At 44.8% G+C, this 19,145-nt stretch overlaps 1 protein-coding gene across 2 annotated transcripts in view; it reads right to left on the reverse strand.

Moving 5' to 3' along the window:
- AIG1 (androgen induced 1) overlaps positions 1-19,145 on the reverse strand; it is a 1,670,352-nt gene that overhangs the window by 495,331 nt on the left and 1,155,876 nt on the right. The gene's annotated exons all lie outside the window — the stretch shown is intronic.

Below are 19,145 nucleotides of genomic sequence, written 5' to 3' on the forward strand. Positions count from 1 at the left end.
CTTGTCATTGCCCTCACATAGGCTATGATGGAGTTAATACGGGCCTCACAGTACACGGGCTTTCCCTCTGACTTCTCTGTGACCTGGGCAGCTGGCTCTGCTGCCCCGGGTCAAACCGGTCTCACGAGCTCCCCTTCCTCCTTCCACCTGTGATTCGTATCAGGGCTTGACCCGTCATAAAACCCTTTTATTCTACACAATCCCCCGGCTAATCTCTTCCACACCTGCTTGTTCTTGCTTTATGACTTGTTTCCCAAAACAGGAGATGCTCATATTTATTGGGGGGTCTATTTACTTCAAACATGGGATCTGAACCTTCCTGTGTAAATCATTGTGGGCTGGCCGAACTGGAATGTGGGATGGTCATCATGACTCTGCTTTTTCGTTTGTAATGTATGCCTTTATATGACCATATCGTAAACCAAGGAATGTATGCCTGGAGCATGATATTTTGTACTTAAGGAGAAGTCCGTTCCTATGATTTTCAGCAGTCTCCTGAGAACATACACGCTGTTGTACTTCTAGGATACCTGTCATTGGTCTGCAGCCAATAAACGATTCTTTGACTTCACCCAGAAGACTCTGTGTTTCTGTAGGTCCGGAACAGGGTGAAACCCCGAAGTCATAGGGTGTGTGCCCCTGCACCGCTGGGTCTAAAATACCCAGTACTTCAGTTTGGCGCCCAACGTGGGGCCGATTTCAGCTGTACCAGTCCAAGCCAGAGGTTCGTGAGGAGCTTCGTGTGGAAATTCCGGAGGAAGGCCGCTACTTCATCGACCCCTGCATGTCGACGTGGTCCGAAAGTCTTTTCTGCGAGGTTCTCCGCGTCCCGACGGCTACGAAGGACTGCTGCCCTGATTAATCGACCTGTTTTGGACCCTTGACGAGTTTGAGAGAGCGAAACAATCGAGAGAGTCTTCTGGTGACGTCATCGATCAGCAATATTCAGTTAAGTATAAGTGGAGCGTCTCCCATTTGTTTTGGTATCCCTCGGGATCGTTTGATTTGATTTGGTAATTGGTGATTTGGTGTTTGCAAACCCCAAAGCCAGAGGACTCGTGTATTCACGAGAATATCGTAATCGATAATCCTTTGACGTTTGGATCTAGACTAGTGAGCGAAGATGCCTGGTTCTGGACTATTTGGTAGATTATTCTGTTTGGGTTGTGGAAAAGATTTCCAGCTGGAAGAATCATGTCCGGTTCCTCCGGTTGGAACTCCAACTTATGAGCTCTATGTGAAACATGGCGTAGGCCCCATTGCATATAACGAAGTGTGGATCCACTACACCAGGAAAGACGGTGTTTTAAAATGGCCCCAAAATGGTAGTTTTGATACCGATATTTTAGATAACCTGGAAATTAAATTGTTCAAGAAGAAAGCCCGGCCGGCGATGTTTGACTCTTTCCGCTTATGGCGAAAGGAAGCCAAACAGAAGGAAATTAAGCTAGCGAAAAAGAATAAGAGAGAGAGAGGTATGTCAGTAATGCAAGCAGCTGTTCAATTTAAAGATAATGAAGAGGAGCAAATGAATGAGCAATTGCACAGGCAGCGTAAGTTAGGGATTGACAAATGTTACCCAGCTTTGCCACATTCTAAGCAGGATGAGTCAGAAGAAAAGGAGAAAGATCCCTTAATGTCGCATTTGTTGAGTTCGCCACCCCCGTATGCTCAAACTGCCACGGCGCCTCCCCAGCTTGTAAATATGCCACCTCCAGTGCATATACTGCAAGCCTTGCCGCAACCGCCAGTTGCTTTGCAACCAGTTCCTATTCCTGTAGCGCAGTCCTCTCAAGCGCCTCCGGTAGTGCTTCCAACTACCCCCGCACTTCCTGCGACTTTGCCTAATCCAGTAACTGCCTCCCCTAACGCTCTTCCTTCTACCACTCCAGTACCTGTCTCTACATCCTCTTTTCTTCCCTCTGTTTTTCCCCCTGTTCTCGCCTCAGCTTCTCCTTCAGCGCGACAGCGTTTAGCCAATGTGGTTACTACATTAATGTCGCCTCTCTTTGGGTCATCTGGTGCAACTCCTGGTGTACAGCGTAAGCAGTTGCGCAGCCAATTGCCTAACCCCGATGAGAAAAAGGTAATAGATCACATGGCGCGTAGATGGATCGTTTTTCCTTCACTGTATGATGTGGAGTCGGTTGTTAACACTTTCCATCAATGGGATGCCCCGAAACAGAGATATGTATTTGAGAAAATGTGCGAAATTCTCTGTGAAGAATTGGAGGATAGTGGTAGAAATCCGAACCCGCAGGAATTGTGTAGAGTGAGGTTCGATTTTGGAACTGGTATAATTGTGGACCGCGAAGTAGATAAAGCAGTTGCGGTTGTATTGTCCTTAAGGAATGACGATTGCCAACAGTCATTGTTTGAACAAGAGGTCCTTGTGGGGAAAAAGGCAAAAGCGCGACAATACCCTATGAGAGAAGTTCCCCCGGTATGGAAGGAAGCAGTTGCAGCTGTCGGCAATAACCCCGCTGTGCCAGCGCATTTCCAACGTGTTTGGGTGCATGTTCCATGGAAGCGCTCTGAGGTGTTAGCACTTAAGCAGACATTGCCTGATCCCCGTAAAAACCCAGCAGGTTATTATAAAGAGTTGTCACAGACGGCAGGGTCATGCATTATGAATCTGGCCGACATAGACATGTTGTTTGGTAATGTTGTTCCACAGCCTCTATGGGGATCAATTCGTAATGTAGATCACAATGCAGAACTAGGGGATACCTGGGCTAACATTGTTGCTGCTGATGCTAGACAAACGGGTGGTGCGAAACCAGAACCTTTAGTAGCTGAATTGCCTGGTAGAATCATCACGTATATGAAGACAATAATGCCTGCGATGCGCGTAAATTGGGACAAGTTATCTGCATGTAAGCAAAAGAAAGATGAGACAGTGTCAGACTTCTTTACTAGGTTTGAGGAAACGTTTATTGACCACAGTGGGCAAGATATGAGTACTGAGGGTGGCCAACGGTTGTTTGTGGATAAGTTTGTGCAGAATTTACTCCCTGACCTGTGTAAAAAGTTGAAAGATTCAGAGAGTTCTTGGGCTGTTTCTTCTTCAGCGCAAATACTGGCTACTGCACAGTATTATGAAAACAGAGATAAAGACGAGAAAGATAGAACAGAAAAGAAAACAAAGGAATTAAAGACAAAGGTCCTTTTACAGCAGGCCTATCCACCACGTGGAGGTCAGAATAATTATAGGCAACCCCAAGGTGTTTATCACCAACCCCAACAATTTCAGAACAATCAGCAAATGAATGGGTATTATCACCCACGTGTCCCTGTAGGTCCCAACCAATGTTCATACTGCAAAGAGGAAGGTCATTTTAAATATAGTTGTCCTAAATTAATGCAACGGAACGGTAATGCGTATGGCGCAAGAGGTAGAGGTGGTCAGCAAGCTCCTAGAGGCAGAGGGCGTGGGAGTGTTCCCCAAAACGCGCGTCCTCTTCCGCCCCAAAGCGCCATTAATAGTTTTGATCAGCAAGCTAATGCGACTAGTAATACGGCTCAGTATTACAATAATGATTATTATGCAGAAGATGGTGATGCAGAGAATAATGATTACGAGGATAGCCATAGACAGAGAGAGGGAGTTGTTTCAGTGCCAGTGGATCAGAGTGGACCGTATGTTGAGGTGACTACAGCAAATGTAACGGAGCCTTTTCTGCTAGACACTGGTGCTGCAAAGAGTTCAATCATGCATTCCAAACTCCCTGGCGCACCTTTGTCTGGCGATATAAATGTTTCAGTAGGTTTTTCTGGCGCCCCGGTTAGGAACCCGATTTCCAGTCCCATGTCACTTTCCGTTGGACCTTGCGAGCTGAAAGCGCCCCTGATCCTGACAACAGGTTGTGGTGAGAATTTGCTGGGATTAGATTTGTTGAAAAGATTGCACGCTACACTGTATTGTTCTCCTTCAGGAGTACAACTTACATTAGGCAAGCAAGTGGTTTCTCCAATGTATTTGTCTAAAACCACGATGCCACCTGAATTGTCATCCCTTCCGGATGCCCTTTGGGCTACTGGTCCCAATGATGTGGGCCTCTTGGAAATACCACCATATGTGGTGACTGTAAAGGCTAATGTCAGACTGCCACGTATTCCCCAGTACAAGATCTCTAATGAAGGCCAGAAAGCATTGTTAGACATTGTCAGCGACTTGATTAATAAGGGTGTGATTGAAGAGACAAGAGGCAACGTTTGCAATAGTCCGATTTTACCTGTCTTAAAACGAACGGAACCTTCACAGCCACCTGTTTACAGATTTGTGATTGATCTTAGAGAGGTTAATAAGATTGTTGTGCCTCAGTTTCCGGTTGTCCCTGATATAACTGCCTTGTTAACGATGATTCCAGCCTCTGCTGCATGGTTTTCAGTGATCGATTTAAAGAATGCTTTCTTTAGTATCCCAATTGCAGAAGAGAGCAGAGACATTTTTGGTTTTAGTCTGGGAGGCCGAAGCTTCCGCTTCAAACGCGCTCCCCAAGGCTACTGCGAGAGTCCATCCATATACAGTCAAGCTTTGAAAGCGCAGCTTGATGCACTTGTTTTACCTAGTGGCGCTATCCTGATCCAGTACGTGGACGATTTACTGATCGCTGCGGATACTGAAAAGATCTGTAAAGGAGCCACATTGTCACTGTTGCGCCATTTATCCGCTTACCATCACAAAGTGTCTCTCTCTAAGCTGCAATATTGTCGACAAGAAGTGACCTATTTAGGTCATCTCTTATCGAAGGAGGGAAGGAGACTGACCCCAGAAAGAATTCAAGCCATTGCACAGTTGAGTGTGCCAAAGACACAGAGAGAAGTGCGTGCTTTCTTGGGCATCACCTCATACTGTAGGCATTGGATCCCTAGTTTTTCTTTGTTGGCAAAACCTTTATTAGCATTAACATGCAAAGACACACCGAATCCTATCCCATGGTCTGAAGAGTGTCAGAAAAGTTTTGTGGAATTACGCAATGCATTATGTTCAGCTCCTGTGTTGGGCACTCCTGACTATAGCAAGCCTTTTACATTGTATGTTCACGAGAAAGATGGATGTGCGTTGTCAGTGTTAACACAGCCTTTTGGCGACAGACCGCGCCCATGCGCGTATTTTTCATCCACCTTGGACCCTGTAGCGAGGGCATTGCCAAGCTGTCTGAGAGCGACAGCTGCTGCAGCGATGTCTATCCGACAATCTGCTGGTCTGGTAATGGACAACACATTGATTGTCATGGTTCCACACGCTGTAGACACATTATTAAATAGAACCAAGACACAACACTTGACTAGTGCGCGATTATCAGGGTATGAACTCACACTGTTAGCGAATCACATACACATAAAAAGATGCAATACGCTGAATCCAGCCACATTATTGCCGAGTCCAGCAGACTCAGATGAGATTGAGCAACATGACTGTCTGTTCAGGACAGAAGAAGAGACGAAAGGGAGAGTAGATCTCAAAGATACTCCCCTGACTGAATGTGATGGCACTTTATGGGTAGATGGGTCATGTTTCAAGCTCCCTAATGGTGACACGACTGCTGCATATGCTATCACGACTTTACATACGGTCGTGGAAACTGCACGAGTGCCACATAATTCGGCCCAAGCAGCAGAATTGATCGCCCTCACGAGAGCATGTGTGTTGTCTGAAGGAATGAGAGTGAACATATACACAGATAGCCAGTACGCCTTTGGCGTGGCTCATAATTTTGGGCGTTTGTGGAAAGAGCGTGGGTTCCTGACGTCGCATGGAGCTAAAATTCAGAATGGCAAGTTGGTGAATGATCTCCTTGAGTCACTGACCCTACCTTTGCAAGTTGCGATCATGAAATGCAGTGCGCATAGGAAAGTCACAGATGATGTTGGACGTGGGAATGCGTTTGCTGATGAGACCGCGAGAGAGACAGCACAGAATGTGAAGACTAGAATGTATGTTGCAGGCCCCGCAAGATGGGTTAATGATGTGGGAATATGTGAGAACACAATAGAGAGTGTGAAGTCGCTTCAGGCTGAAGCTACAGAAGAAGAGTTAAGCAAGTGGAGAGAGAGTATGGGTAAGTTGGATGAGAATGGTTGTTGGATTGACCTGACAGAACATAGACGATGGTTGTTGCCTGATGCATATGTGCTTCCAGTGGTTACTATGGCACATGGAATGGCGCATATCAGTACGAAAGGTATCTGTAAGTTGTTGGCTCCAGTATGGCAGAATGTTGGGATTCCCAAGTGTGCAGAGAATGTGGTCAAGAATTGCATAGTATGCTTGAAGTACAACCCTGGTAGGGGAACCCCAACTCCGGCCGGTCACTTTGCACCCCCATCATGTCCATTCGAAGTTTTGCAGCTGGACTTTATTCACATGGAAAGATGCAACAACCTGAAATATGTATTGGTGGTTGTTTGTGCTTTCTCCAAATGGGTAGAGGCTTATCCTCTGAAAGATAACACTGCCCTATCCACAGCCAAAGCCCTTGTGAAGGAGTTTTTCCCCAGGTTTGGGATGCCGAGAATGGTATGGTGTGATAATGGTAGTGAGTTTGTGGGTAAAGTGATGAAGAATGTATGTGAAGGTTTAGGCATAAGGCAGAAATTCCACGCTGCAAATCACCCCCAATCAGCTGGACTAGTTGAACGCTACAATGGAGCCTTAAAGCTCAAGTTAGCCAAAATCCAGGCGAGCACTGGTCTTAAATGGCCTGACGCTCTGCCTCTAGCACTCTTGTCCACCAGAATGACGATACACTCGCGAGTGGGACTTAGTCCTTATGAAGTAGTCTTTGGCCGCCCGGCCAACGTATGGGGTGTGCCAAGGCCTACGAAGTTCAGCGAAATAGAGCATCCAGTACTGCTCGATTACCTGTATGATTTGACTGTTAAACTGCGTGTTTTGCACCAACAGGTACATGATACTCTTCCCCAAGCCTCTGAACCTCCTGGACACCCCATCAACCCTGGCTCGTGGGTCCTGGTCCGGAATTTCCAGCGTAAGGGCAACGACGAACCTCGCTGGATCGGCCCCCATCTTGTTCTTCTTTCGACAAGATCAGCAGTGCGAGTGAAAGGGAAGAAGCACTGGATTCATGGTGCTCACTGCAAGGTAGTTCCCTTGCCTCTGCCATATGACCAGTGGGTCAACGAGGGTATCGCCGACTCAGAGACAGACATTGTACCTCGCTTTGTACCATTCAGTGACGCACGCCTAAAAGACACAGCTTCAGTCCAAGAGAGTGACAATATTCTGCAGGAAGCTGTGCCGCCATCAAATCGACTGGACACCACTGAGCCTGAACTTTTGTTTCAAGACCAAACAGCACCTGGCCGTCTCCGTTATAACTTGAGACCTAGGCCCATGGACAAATAAAGATTTCCTCATTATTTCCCTTTTGACATTTTTTGCTCTCCCATCTGAAGGACTTTCTTGATTTTTGTTTTTCGAACCACCATCCGGGTTCTGCCGCAGGGTCGCGGTGCCAAGACTTTGGGGTACAGGCCGAAGACGCTAGGTCAACGGTTCTGGTTGGTCTAGGGCGTTTCCCTGGACTGACAGGCGTACTCCTTAGCAGAAGAAACTCATCCACCGCGAGCGGCCCGAGTAGAGGATGGAGTTTTGTAGGATGGAGAGACCGATTGAGGAAATGAACTCTCAAACAAGGATGTGTAGAATTGTAAAAAGTAAATGTTTTGTCTTTTTGTGCTTTGTTACACTGTGTAGTATCATGATGTTTATTGTAGGATGTGTGTTTTTCTCTGCTCCAAAACCCATTGCACCCACTCAACAGCCTATATCTCTTTCTACTGCCTCCTCTCACTCTTTTCACCCTTTGCCTGAGCACGAACAGACCCGACGATCAGAGTTCGTAAATAACTCGTTTATCCAACTCTTGCACCAGCACCAACTGGTAATGAATACGACCAATTGCTGGGTCTGTGGGTTAATGCCCCATACCACTAACAAAGGTATTCCCTACCTGGTGCTACCGTACAGTTACAATGGATCGTCATGGGCATTCCAAACCATGTTTCTCTACGCCCTAGATACATACTCCCCTCGCCCACCGCGTTCCATCAGACCCATCACCAATAATAAGGCTTTGATGAAAGGAGTTGCCGATATGAGTAGGGATATTAATGCATACTCGTCCATTCCCAAAGAGGAGCTGAGACCTTATGTAGGATGGAACGCGACGGGGTATAGTATCAGTCTGGGTGAAAGACAGCGAAAAATCTCATCTCCAATCTGGGTCGTACCCCACATGGGTCGGTTCTGCTTACAGGGTAATGGTCAGAATCCTAGGGCTCAACTGGGAAGAAGTGACTGTACTGAAACGTACACTTTCCCGTCACAGTTTTCCCCTGCGTTTTTGGCTGCTAAGGGCACATATTTCATCTGTCATGACCGAGCATATACGTGGTTGCCCCCTGATTTCTCGGGCACATGTTATATTGCGAACTTGCTACCGCCGACATTTACTGCCGCCTCTGACTATCACAAGACCAGAGTTGTGAGAGGTGTGATTAGTAAGGAGGACACTGCCGGTCAGGAAGCAGGAGACTTTTTCCTGGGTTTCCTGCCGTTTTGGGGACCTATGGTCAATAGTAGGAACCTGAGACAGCTGACTCGTGTGGTTGAATCCACCGTCAATGTAACGGCTGGTGCCCTTAGTAATTTGACAGCTGAGCTCCAAGCGGATCGCCTTATGACTTTGCAGAACCGCATGGTTCTAGACGTTATTCTTGCAGACCGCGGTGGGGTATGCAAGGTCATCCAATCCAGTTGCTGCATTTTCATACCAGATAATGCTCCAACAGTGTATCAAGCCATCTCCAAACTCCATAAAATATCTGAAGCCATACACGTGGATAAGGGAGATTGGTCACTGATGGGATGGTTCTGGGAATTGATATCTGCCTGGGGTTGGAAAGTTCTGATGGTCATTGGAATGATCTTAGCCATTCTTTTCCTGTTCTGTCTATGCATACAGTGTGCTCCTGCGATATGTGGCCTCTGTGCTACCTTATGTGTAAGGAAACCTGTATCGAGGGACGAGCTAAGTAATAGGATGATGCTACAGCAACATCTCCATGACTTCGGGAACATTGACCTAGACTCGGATTAAGATGAGTATAGTGATTGCCTATGTAAGGGCAAAAGGAGGGTCTGTCATACTTTGGTATTCGGAACCGCGTAGGGGACAGGGCCCTACCTCTGTCTATTTTGGTATTAGCGAACCGCAAATGGTAAATGCGGCACGTACGAGTGCTTTATGTGCCGTTCTAGCTACGAATGCACTGTGTACACGTATTCTGCTCAACTACGCGGGTTCCATTTTGGAAGCAGTGGCCATCTTGTCATTGCCCTCACATAGGCTATGATGGAGTTAATACGGGCCTCACAGTACACGGGCTTTCCCTCTGACTTCTCTGTGACCTGGGCAGCTGGCTCTGCTGCCCCGGGTCAAACCGGTCTCACGAGCTCCCCTTCCTCCTTCCACCTGTGATTCGTATCAGGGCTTGACCCGTCATAAAACCCTTTCATTCTACACAATCCCCCGGCTAATCTCTTCCACACCTGCTTGTTCTTGCTTTATGACTTGTTTCCCAAAACAGGAGATGCTCATATTTATTGGGGGGTCTATTTACTTCAAACATGGGATCTGAACCTTCCTGTGTAAATCATTGTGGGCTGGCCGAACTGGAATGTGGGATGGTCATCATGACTCTGCTTTTTCGTTTGTAATGTATGCCTTTATATGACCATATCGTAAACCAAGGAATGTATGCCTGGAGCATGATATTTTGTACTTAAGGAGAAGTCCGTTCCTATGATTTTCAGCAGTCTCCTGAGAACATACACGCTGTTGTACTTCTAGGATACCTGTCATTGGTCTGCAGCCAATAAACGATTCTTTGACTTCACCCAGAAGACTCTGTGTTTCTGTAGGTCCGGAACAGGGTGAAACCCCGAAGTCATAGGGTGTGTGCCCCTGCACCGCTGGGTCTAAAATACCCAGTACTTCACTATTAACGAATCCGAAGGCAGCATTTACGAAAGACAATGACACAAGCCAAACAAAAATATGGGAGGAGAGTGAGCGTTGCTTCTCTCACATACTCTACTACAGCAGTCTCGAACAGCGAGCGGTGCATGCGCGCTGCCGCTAGGCTCAACCTAAAAAGGCTTGCAGGGTTGGGGTGGTAAAAGAGGAGGGGTAAAGGGAGAAATAAAAATAAAGCTGGGTGTTGCTGAAAAGCAGCACGTGAGATGAGAGCAACACAGGGGCAGGGAGTAGCATGAGAGAAAGAGAGCAATAGGAAGCGTGGGAGATTTTCTTGGAGGAGAAGTACACGAAAGAGAGTGGGTGCAGCACACGAGGGAAAGAGCAATACTGAGGGTAGGGAAGAAAAGCACAGGAAGGAGAAAGCTGGAAAACACATTGAGAGAAATTAGGTTGTTAGTTGAGGGGGGTGAGAGCCCTTCTGAAACAAAAGCCAAAATCGTTGTCAAGGTGAACCACAAAAAGTCAGTAAATTAGCCTGTGCTTACTCGGGTAGCTTGTGCTACGCAAACAAATGATGGACGGAATGCTGAATAAATCGTACATTCACCCGCAGTCAAGAGATCTGGGTTAAATCCATTGTTCTTTTGCCCACTACGCCACCCCAGTTTGGACCCAGCCATATGCAAATCAGTCTTGACCCTGTGCCTCATGGGAACAGTCCAGCCCGAACTGCCAAGCCTGGTCCTCCCTGGACTGAACCAAGCATCCTAGGACCGGTTTCGGGGTTTCACCCCTCTTCAGCCAGGATAGCTTGTCTCTAGTTTGCAACTTTCTAAAAGTGGCATTTTCAGAATTGTGGCTTAAAATCTTACTCTACCATTAAAGAGGGTTTTTTTAATTGCAATTCCTCATACATCAAGCATGGCATTCCTACCTGCTCTGATCTAAAGGTTATAACCTATTAAATGTAATAAGGCAACTCGATGTTACCAAATGAAAGAGCTAGGTCTTGCCATAGTAAAAATACAAATATGAGTTTTTTCACTACCAGGATATGTAAAACTTAAACATACATTTTCAACTTTTTAAATACAACACACCCTGACCTCTGGGCTGTTTAAGGCCTTTAATAGGGGTGACAGTTAAGTATTAAAAAGGAAGGTTAGGCCTGGCAAACCGTTTATTTTGCCAAATTGAACTGTATTTAAAATCTGCACACACAGGTTGCAATGGCAGACCTGCAACATGGCTGGCACAATAAGAGCTGCAGGCCCCCCAGTAGTGTTTAATTTACAGGCTCTGGGTACATGCTGTAGATCTTTACTAGGGACTGAACAGCAGATTAAATGTGCCAATTAAGAATAAGCCAATTTTACCACGTTTAAAGGAGAGAGAACAAACACTTTAGCACTGGTTATCAGCGGTAAAGTGCACAGAGTCCTAAAAGTCAACAAACACTGGTTCAGAAACCAGGTGGGAAAAGGGGAAAAAGTTTGGGGTGAGCCTGCAGCAAGGGCGATGTTCAACACACATACAATTTCATGGAGAGCTTAACGAAAAATTAAAAAGTAGTTTCCTAAATGTGAGCAATCGAGAGAGATACAAGTCAGCCAATGAAAAGGATGGTATAGAGGCCATTCTGCAGTGAAGGAACACACATAAGAAGAGGAAGACAAGCCAATGAAAGCCAGTTAATAAGAAGCAAGCAAATAAGATTGACAATGGAGACTTCCAAGTGTAAACAATGTGCAGGCTATAAGCCTACAGTAAGTTTTTAGTACGCTCAAAATAGGTTTTTCATATCCAGACAAATCGTGTCGTCTGGTAGGCGAGATCTAAAAATGGTGTTGTGAGAAGAGGGCTATAAAAAGCTAGACGAACTCTACCCTCACTATAAGTGTAGATTTAAGAAACCAGATGCAGCGTGATTTGCAGTGTATTGATGCAATGAGTGTGTGATATTACATACTATAGCATTACAAACTCAAAAACCTCTATAGCTGCCTAATCTCTTTACTGGTGGGCATAATAGGATATAATAAGAAATTATGCCATCAGCGTGGTTTAACAATCTTTTAAATAGTGATGCAATCGCAAATTTATTACACACAGAACAGTCTTTTGATAGAGGCCTACCAAGACAACTGTCAATTAGCACTTAGGAAAACATTACGGGTCCTATGTCACTTTTGAAGGTGTCAGCCATTCATCTGGTGTCTTTCACTCAGTCTCTTCAGCTGCTAATTGCAATGGAAATGTTTGGGTGAAATTTAGAGGAAAAATTGGGAATTTCTTTGTATAACAGGTACACCTGATCCTCCATGTAATTCTCCATTTCCTGAGAAACAATCAGGTCCTAAGTTCTGGTCTTAGATTGGTATCTATTTAAGATGGTATATGATGTCTGCTTTCAGGTCTGGGATACACCAATGTCGTTATGTGTTACATGGAGCAGGGCATGTGTTAGGGTTTGAGTTTCTTTATTCTTTCGCAATTGCTGTGTGGAGATTGTCCCATTATGACCTTTTGGTGGCATGCTTCTTGTACATTCATGAAACATCTATTATTTCTACATTTTTTAGGACCTAGCTTCAATAGGGGGTAATTGCCCCCCTCTAATTACTGGTACCCGTGATATTGATAGCTTGTGGGTAGGGTTACAAGAGGGGATATGCCACCTGTGTTCTTGCTCACTCTTTACTGGACTCTAAACGTTTACTTGGATCACTTAAAAAATCAAGTAATCAAGCACATTTTTCAGTAAATCGCTGAATTATGATATTAATATTAAGGCAAAGACCCTTATAGGAAGGTGGTGCTACCTAAATATCAACAGAGGACTTAACACAGTTTGAAGAAGTTGAGAAGGGATTGGGAAAGGTTCTTCACGGCAGCAGCTAAAATGTAATGTAGTAGAAGTGTAAATGTAGAATGCAAATGTAAATGTAAATGTAGAAGTGCAAAGTGACAAACATGGGTAGAAATGGGGAAAGTCAAATGGACGTGGAGGGTGGCTCATTTGATGGGGTAAGGCAAGCCAAGTAGTGTGAGAAGTCAGTGGGAACATCTATGTGTATAGAAGGGATAGTGAGGAGACATTAATACAAACAATGGCCCAGTTTATGGGCTTGAATGATTTCTTGGATACTTTGGATGCATCTGATTAGAAAAGGTGATGAAAGATACACAATGGGATAGTGTAATCAACATAGGTCTTGACTATATGAACTAAAATGGAACCACATCTCCAGTTTATAACTGTGTAGAAAAATCACATAAGAAAAACGTTGTATTGTCTCAAAATAAAATGACTACTCATCAGTGGTAAGCACTGCATCTATTACAAATAAATCACTCATGGTTGGTGCCCTATGTTACTCCTACCCCACACAAGCTGATGAGGATCAGGCTGCCCCAACCTTGATTTTGCTCTTATTTTGCTATGTGGGAGACCACTATGAATGAATCATCAGAAATGTCTGGCCCTCTGAGCCAGATCCAATCAGCGTCCACGTTTCCACTCACATTCTTTTTTTCAAAACTTTACGATTTATTCTTTACAAAATACGTGTATGTCCGCATAATATATACAAATCAGTTGAAGTATGGCATATCGAGGAGGGAATATCCAAGTTACCTGAAAATCATAAGCAAAATAACAAGTCAGTAAGAAGGAGATTTACTAATTTTTCACACAGCACAGTGCAGCAGCCGTAAATGCTGCGCTGCGTGAAAAGGAGAGAGGAGGAGAGCGCCAAATTTACTTAAATAAGGCACTCTCCTCCCCTCTACCTGGCTCCTTTGCTAAAATCAGCTGCTGTGCGCCACGGAAACACTTTCGTGCTAGGGTGCAAGAGTGTCTCCATGAGTCAAGCGTTGGTTGTGTACTAGAAGGGTACCCTTCCAGTACAAAATAATATGCTGAGACTCACTTCAAACCTTTTCCCTCTTTGTATATGTACAGCGCAGCACACATGCAAAATTGGAAAAGTTGTTGCGCTTACTTCAAAAAGGGCGCAGTTTTCAGATGCTAAACCCTGTCTACTTTGTTCTTTGTTTAGTAAATTGGGTTTAGCTTCAGAAACCTTGGGTGGTTGCATGGGAACGCCCATGCTCCACCCATGGTATGCCCCCATGGCACTAAGTAATGCAAAGCAGCTCTATGAGCTGCTTTGCATTACATTCCTGTTATTTCCAGCGCTAAACAAGTTTATCGCTAGAAAGTAAATTGGGGAATTGGGGTATTGTTAAGATACAGTAGCCACCACCCCAGGGGCCTGTGGGATAACCTGCCTTTTGGACAGTTCCTCAGGATTCGAAGGAATTGCACCCTAAGGGTAGACTATTTTCGTGAATCCGAAGACCTCCTGTTAAGACTGACGGAGAGAGGCTACCCAAGATCATTGTTGAAGAAGGCTCACAAAAGAGGATGGTACAACCCCAGGGAAGCATTACTGGGGGTCAAACCGCATTAGGACAAGGCTGTACAACACATGGTATGTGTCACAACTTACAACATACGCAGCAGCGATATCAAACGAATCATCAACCAATATTGGAAACTAATTGCAGATGACACTGGCATAGCAGAACTTCCGCTTCACTCTTTTAGGAGGGGGAAGAGCATAAGGGATCAAGTGGTACACTCCTTCCTGAAATCAACGTCACCTCCCTCAATATATACACTGTGGAACATCCAACCAACAGTGGGCCACTACAAGTGTGGACGGTGCAAAGCCTGTGACCTTACAATTGACACTAAAACCTTCACACATAACAATTCATCCATCACATTGAGGGAACACACCAATTGTAATAGCCCATATGTTATCTACGGAATCACGTGTCTGTGTGGGTTGCTCTATATTGGTCAGACCAGTCAAAAGGTGAAGGCAAGAGTATTGCAACATTGTAGTAGGACCAGGTGCAATATTGTGGGGGCCCCTCTAGTAGAACACTTTCAGTTCAAGCAACATTCTGCCAATAGCCTCAAATGGGTAGTAATTGGGAGGATTACACTCCGCCCTAGGGGTGGTAATATCTCTGACATTATGAACCTACAGGAGTGCAAATGGATGCATTATCTGGACACTGTCCAAAACGGTCTTAATGAACAGGAGGAAACAAGTAGACAGTTACCATTACTAGCCTTGGGTTAACACAGTTTGTGCCTGTTTTCCGTTGTTAAGGTTGGTAGGCTGTGCATTTTGGAACATAGCTGTCACCCTGTGTCACTTCTTTCTTTCTAGCCAACATGGAAGGTTTACTAATAGGGGGCCTGAGATACATGACAGGTCCAGGAACAGGACAACATAAATTGTATTTTGTTGATAGGATTATATGGTTATTATTATCCATGTAAATAGGATTATATGATTATTATTATCCATGTTAACACACTAATGATATGCTTCACACGTGATCCCGGCATCAAAACATGATCTTCTGCGTGCAATAGAATGTGCTGTTTGACACCTGTAAAACAAGTTTTTGTTTTAATGGCAACATTATGATTTACAAAGTGACTGCTCTGACATTGCAACACTGTGTCAGAATTAATGTGTTTAATAATACAAACCTGCATGACCGGCCTTCTTTCTTACATCTTTAGTCTGTCCACACCCGGTTGTATAGTTGCCAACACAAACTCAAGAGTTACATTTCCATACCACCATTTTTAGTAAGACGGTGTCCATGAAAATTGACGCACGTCGTCACGATGACGTATCAGCATGGCTATTGCTGGCATACGTGTCATCGTTGGTGTTAGCATTTAGCTTCTGCAAGACACGGTCGTCCTGGTCACGGCTTGCACGTTGCCACGTCGCCCTGACCTCTATGGGCCTGATTCACAGAACTAACTTAAGACAAAATCCTAAACTTACTACCATTTTGGTATTCACAGAAGGCACTTAGTCATTTCGGTATTCACAGAAGGCACTTACTCATTTCGGTATTCACAGAAGTTAGGAGTCCTAACTTTAGGACTCCTAAATGCCTTCTGTGAATACCGAAAGTCTTAAAGTTAGGATTTTTCTCAGATTAGGAGTCCTAAAGTCTAACTTTACTACTCCTAAACTGAGAAAAATCCTAACTTTAAGACTTTCGGTATTCACAGAAGGCATTTAGGAGTCCTAAAGTTAGGAATCCTAACTTTACTACTCCTAAACTGAGAAAAATCCTAACTTTAAGACTTTCGGTATTCACAGAAGGCATTTAGGAGTCCTAAAGTTAGGACTCCTAACTTCTGTGAATACCGAAATGAGTCAGTGCCTTCTGTGAATACCAAAATGAGTAAGTGCCTTCTGTGAACACCAAAATGGTGGTAAGTTTAGGATTTTGTCTTAAGTTAGTTCTGTGAATAGGGCCCTATGTAAAGGGAGTCTGCTGCGACCCGCATTAGACTTCAGCTGAGCTGCGGAGCAAGGAGTAAATAAGGTATGGTGGAGGGGCCCTTTCAATGGTATTTGACATGCGGGTTTCTTAGCCCATCAATAGATTGGACGGAGGCTTCCTGATTGCTGCCATTGCAGTATTTTCTCTCCCGCCATGAGGAACGTATGAAGTTTTCAGATAAGGAGTGAGCATCCCCCTGTATGTATACTGTTATCTCGCACCTAGTGCCAGTCTGGCGCTGTGCTATGCCTTTTTATGATTATTGAATCGCCCCTTGTGCAGAAGGGTGATTGTGATTGCTCATATGTTGGGTTGACACTGATCAATCAGCGTAAGCGCCTCTTTCTGCACATTACTGTATAGGTTCTGGGCTTGCCCACCCATGCGTGTGCACAGCGTTTCACATTAAATCCATGTGTAGTTGCAGGGAGGTCCCTCACTATGTTATTTCCTATTTCTACTCCTAGAGTTTACTTGATTAAATCTATTTATGATACTCACTGATTATCTCATCAAGACTAAGCCTTGAATTGCGGGATTGCCTTTAATGACGATGAAGCTTTGATGTGAGTATGAGCCAATCATCTCTTGACCTCATACATGATGATGTAAATGATTGAGCACTGATGGGCCGTCGCATTTTATGTTTTTCAGTGTAGACACTGCTGGTGTCCCTTTCTGTTCATTCTTGGAGCTACTTAGCCCACGCCTTCCACTATCTTCCACTGTACATCCTACGGTGTCTTAATATAGGTGAGCATTCTTTGGTATCTCCCTGGAATGTAATACCCCCTAATACTGTGGCGGAGTAGTGACCATTGGCTTACTACTTTGCAGGTTGCCCATTCTATCGGTCCTGAGGAAGACCCAGCAGAAGGGATTGAACAACCTCATCCACATGGGGTCGAAACGTCAACTTTCTTCATGCTAAAGCGACCTGTACTATGTACATCTCAGCCTAGTGGTGGATAAGCTCATTACTGAATTACGCTTCCACTACTTGTTGGCCTCATTACTCATTTTTCATGTACTTTGCTAGACAGGTCATAACTTGTAACATGATAAATATTGTATAGGACTTATACCTTATGTTCTTTCCTCACTATTCCTTCACTTCACATGCACACCCTTGAGCACTTTATGTCCCATTATCACTATGGAGCAACCTTTGCTATATCATGTACTGTAATTGGAATGATACATGTCTACATAAACTGTATATCGATATCTAAATTCAACCTGGTCATATTTCGTTATTGAGTTGGGGTCTTGTAAATATCTGGGCTCTGTTGCAACCACATATAGCACCCATGGGTTGCCTCCTTGGTGCAATGTAGCATATAGTACTACTTATGGTACTCATTGCTACTTTCCAACACAATTCAGGATTTGTGCTGAAGATTACACTCCAGAACAACACTTTGCACCAGCTGTGCTTCACTTCTGTGATGAAAACCAGGCAGAAAGTATCAGTATATCTGCCCCTTAAACGCAGGATTTGAAATGTAACACAATGATTGGGGTATCAAACTAATAAAATGATATTACTTTCTAAATGAACCACTTAGTTCAATGTTAGAAAAAACGAAAAGGAAAGCAAAAAAGTTATAAACCTATGCTTTGCAACTTGCATGTAGCGTTCACTAAATTAGACATTTCGTAGAATAACTCTCAACAGCAGTGGCAACTTATCCGCTAAGGCGGAGAAGCTTCGTCCCACTGAGCAATTCAAATCAGAAAAATAAAATGATGATAACACAACATTATTATCGTTTTATTTAACCGTACTGGCTCCGTTGGTTGGGGCACGGGGCAGGGCTGGACTGTTTAGAGCTGGGGGAGGAGTGGTAGGCACTTCCTAAGTCTCCCATGACATTTTAGGAAGGCCCACTTGGGCTGGTCAAACATTCACGCGCACTTTGCAGCGTTGTGATTGGTCAGGGAAGTCTGGGAGGCTGTGTCCTTTTTCTTTTTTCCTGCTGCCTGGGAGGAGAGAAGTGGACGAAGGAAAGGGGGCGAGCGGTCAGCCGTATCCAGGTAAGTGTTTTTTATTTAAGTCTCTCCGCTCCCTCCCCCCTGCGCTCCCTGCCACGCCACCCCCATTTGGTAGCAGCCGCTACTTCTCAACAACTGGGTGTTGCATGACTTCCCATGGAATCTTTGCAGATATTCTTGTGGTTGCCTGAGAAAAGACTGCATAAACATGACAGCAGCAACTCTGGTCATAGAAGCAAGGCCTAATTTGTGAAGGCTGCATTCCTATACTCTGATTTATTAGGGGGTAAGACCATTTGAGGTAAAGCTATGCTACTAATAAGGAAGTGCCCATCCGAATCTAACATAATTCCCTCAATAATATATCTGTATAATAAATCCAAAAAAGGTCTGGCAAGTTTTTGCCCACCTAAAACGGCAGGCAATACACATCACATTCTAGCAAGAGACACACCTCACCAAACAGCGAGCCAAAGGGGTAGGGATAAAATGGGCGGACGTACGCATAGCATCCTCGTACTCCTCCTACTCTAGAGTCATCTTACTCCTGATCAAGAAAGGGACGCCCCTCACCATTGACACACTCTGAGGTAGATGATCAGGGCAACCTGGGTGGCACACCAGTCACACTTATAAATATATATGGACCGAATGTGGATGACACCGCTTTCTTTGAGGCGCTGTGGACTAAGCTGCTGGCAATGCCACCTTCCACTGTGATATGGGGGGATTTTAATGTCTCTC

The sequence above is a fragment of the Triturus cristatus genome, chromosome 6 (assembly GCF_964204655.1).
Source record: "Triturus cristatus chromosome 6, aTriCri1.1, whole genome shotgun sequence".
Taxonomy (NCBI): Eukaryota; Metazoa; Chordata; class Amphibia; order Caudata; family Salamandridae; genus Triturus; species Triturus cristatus.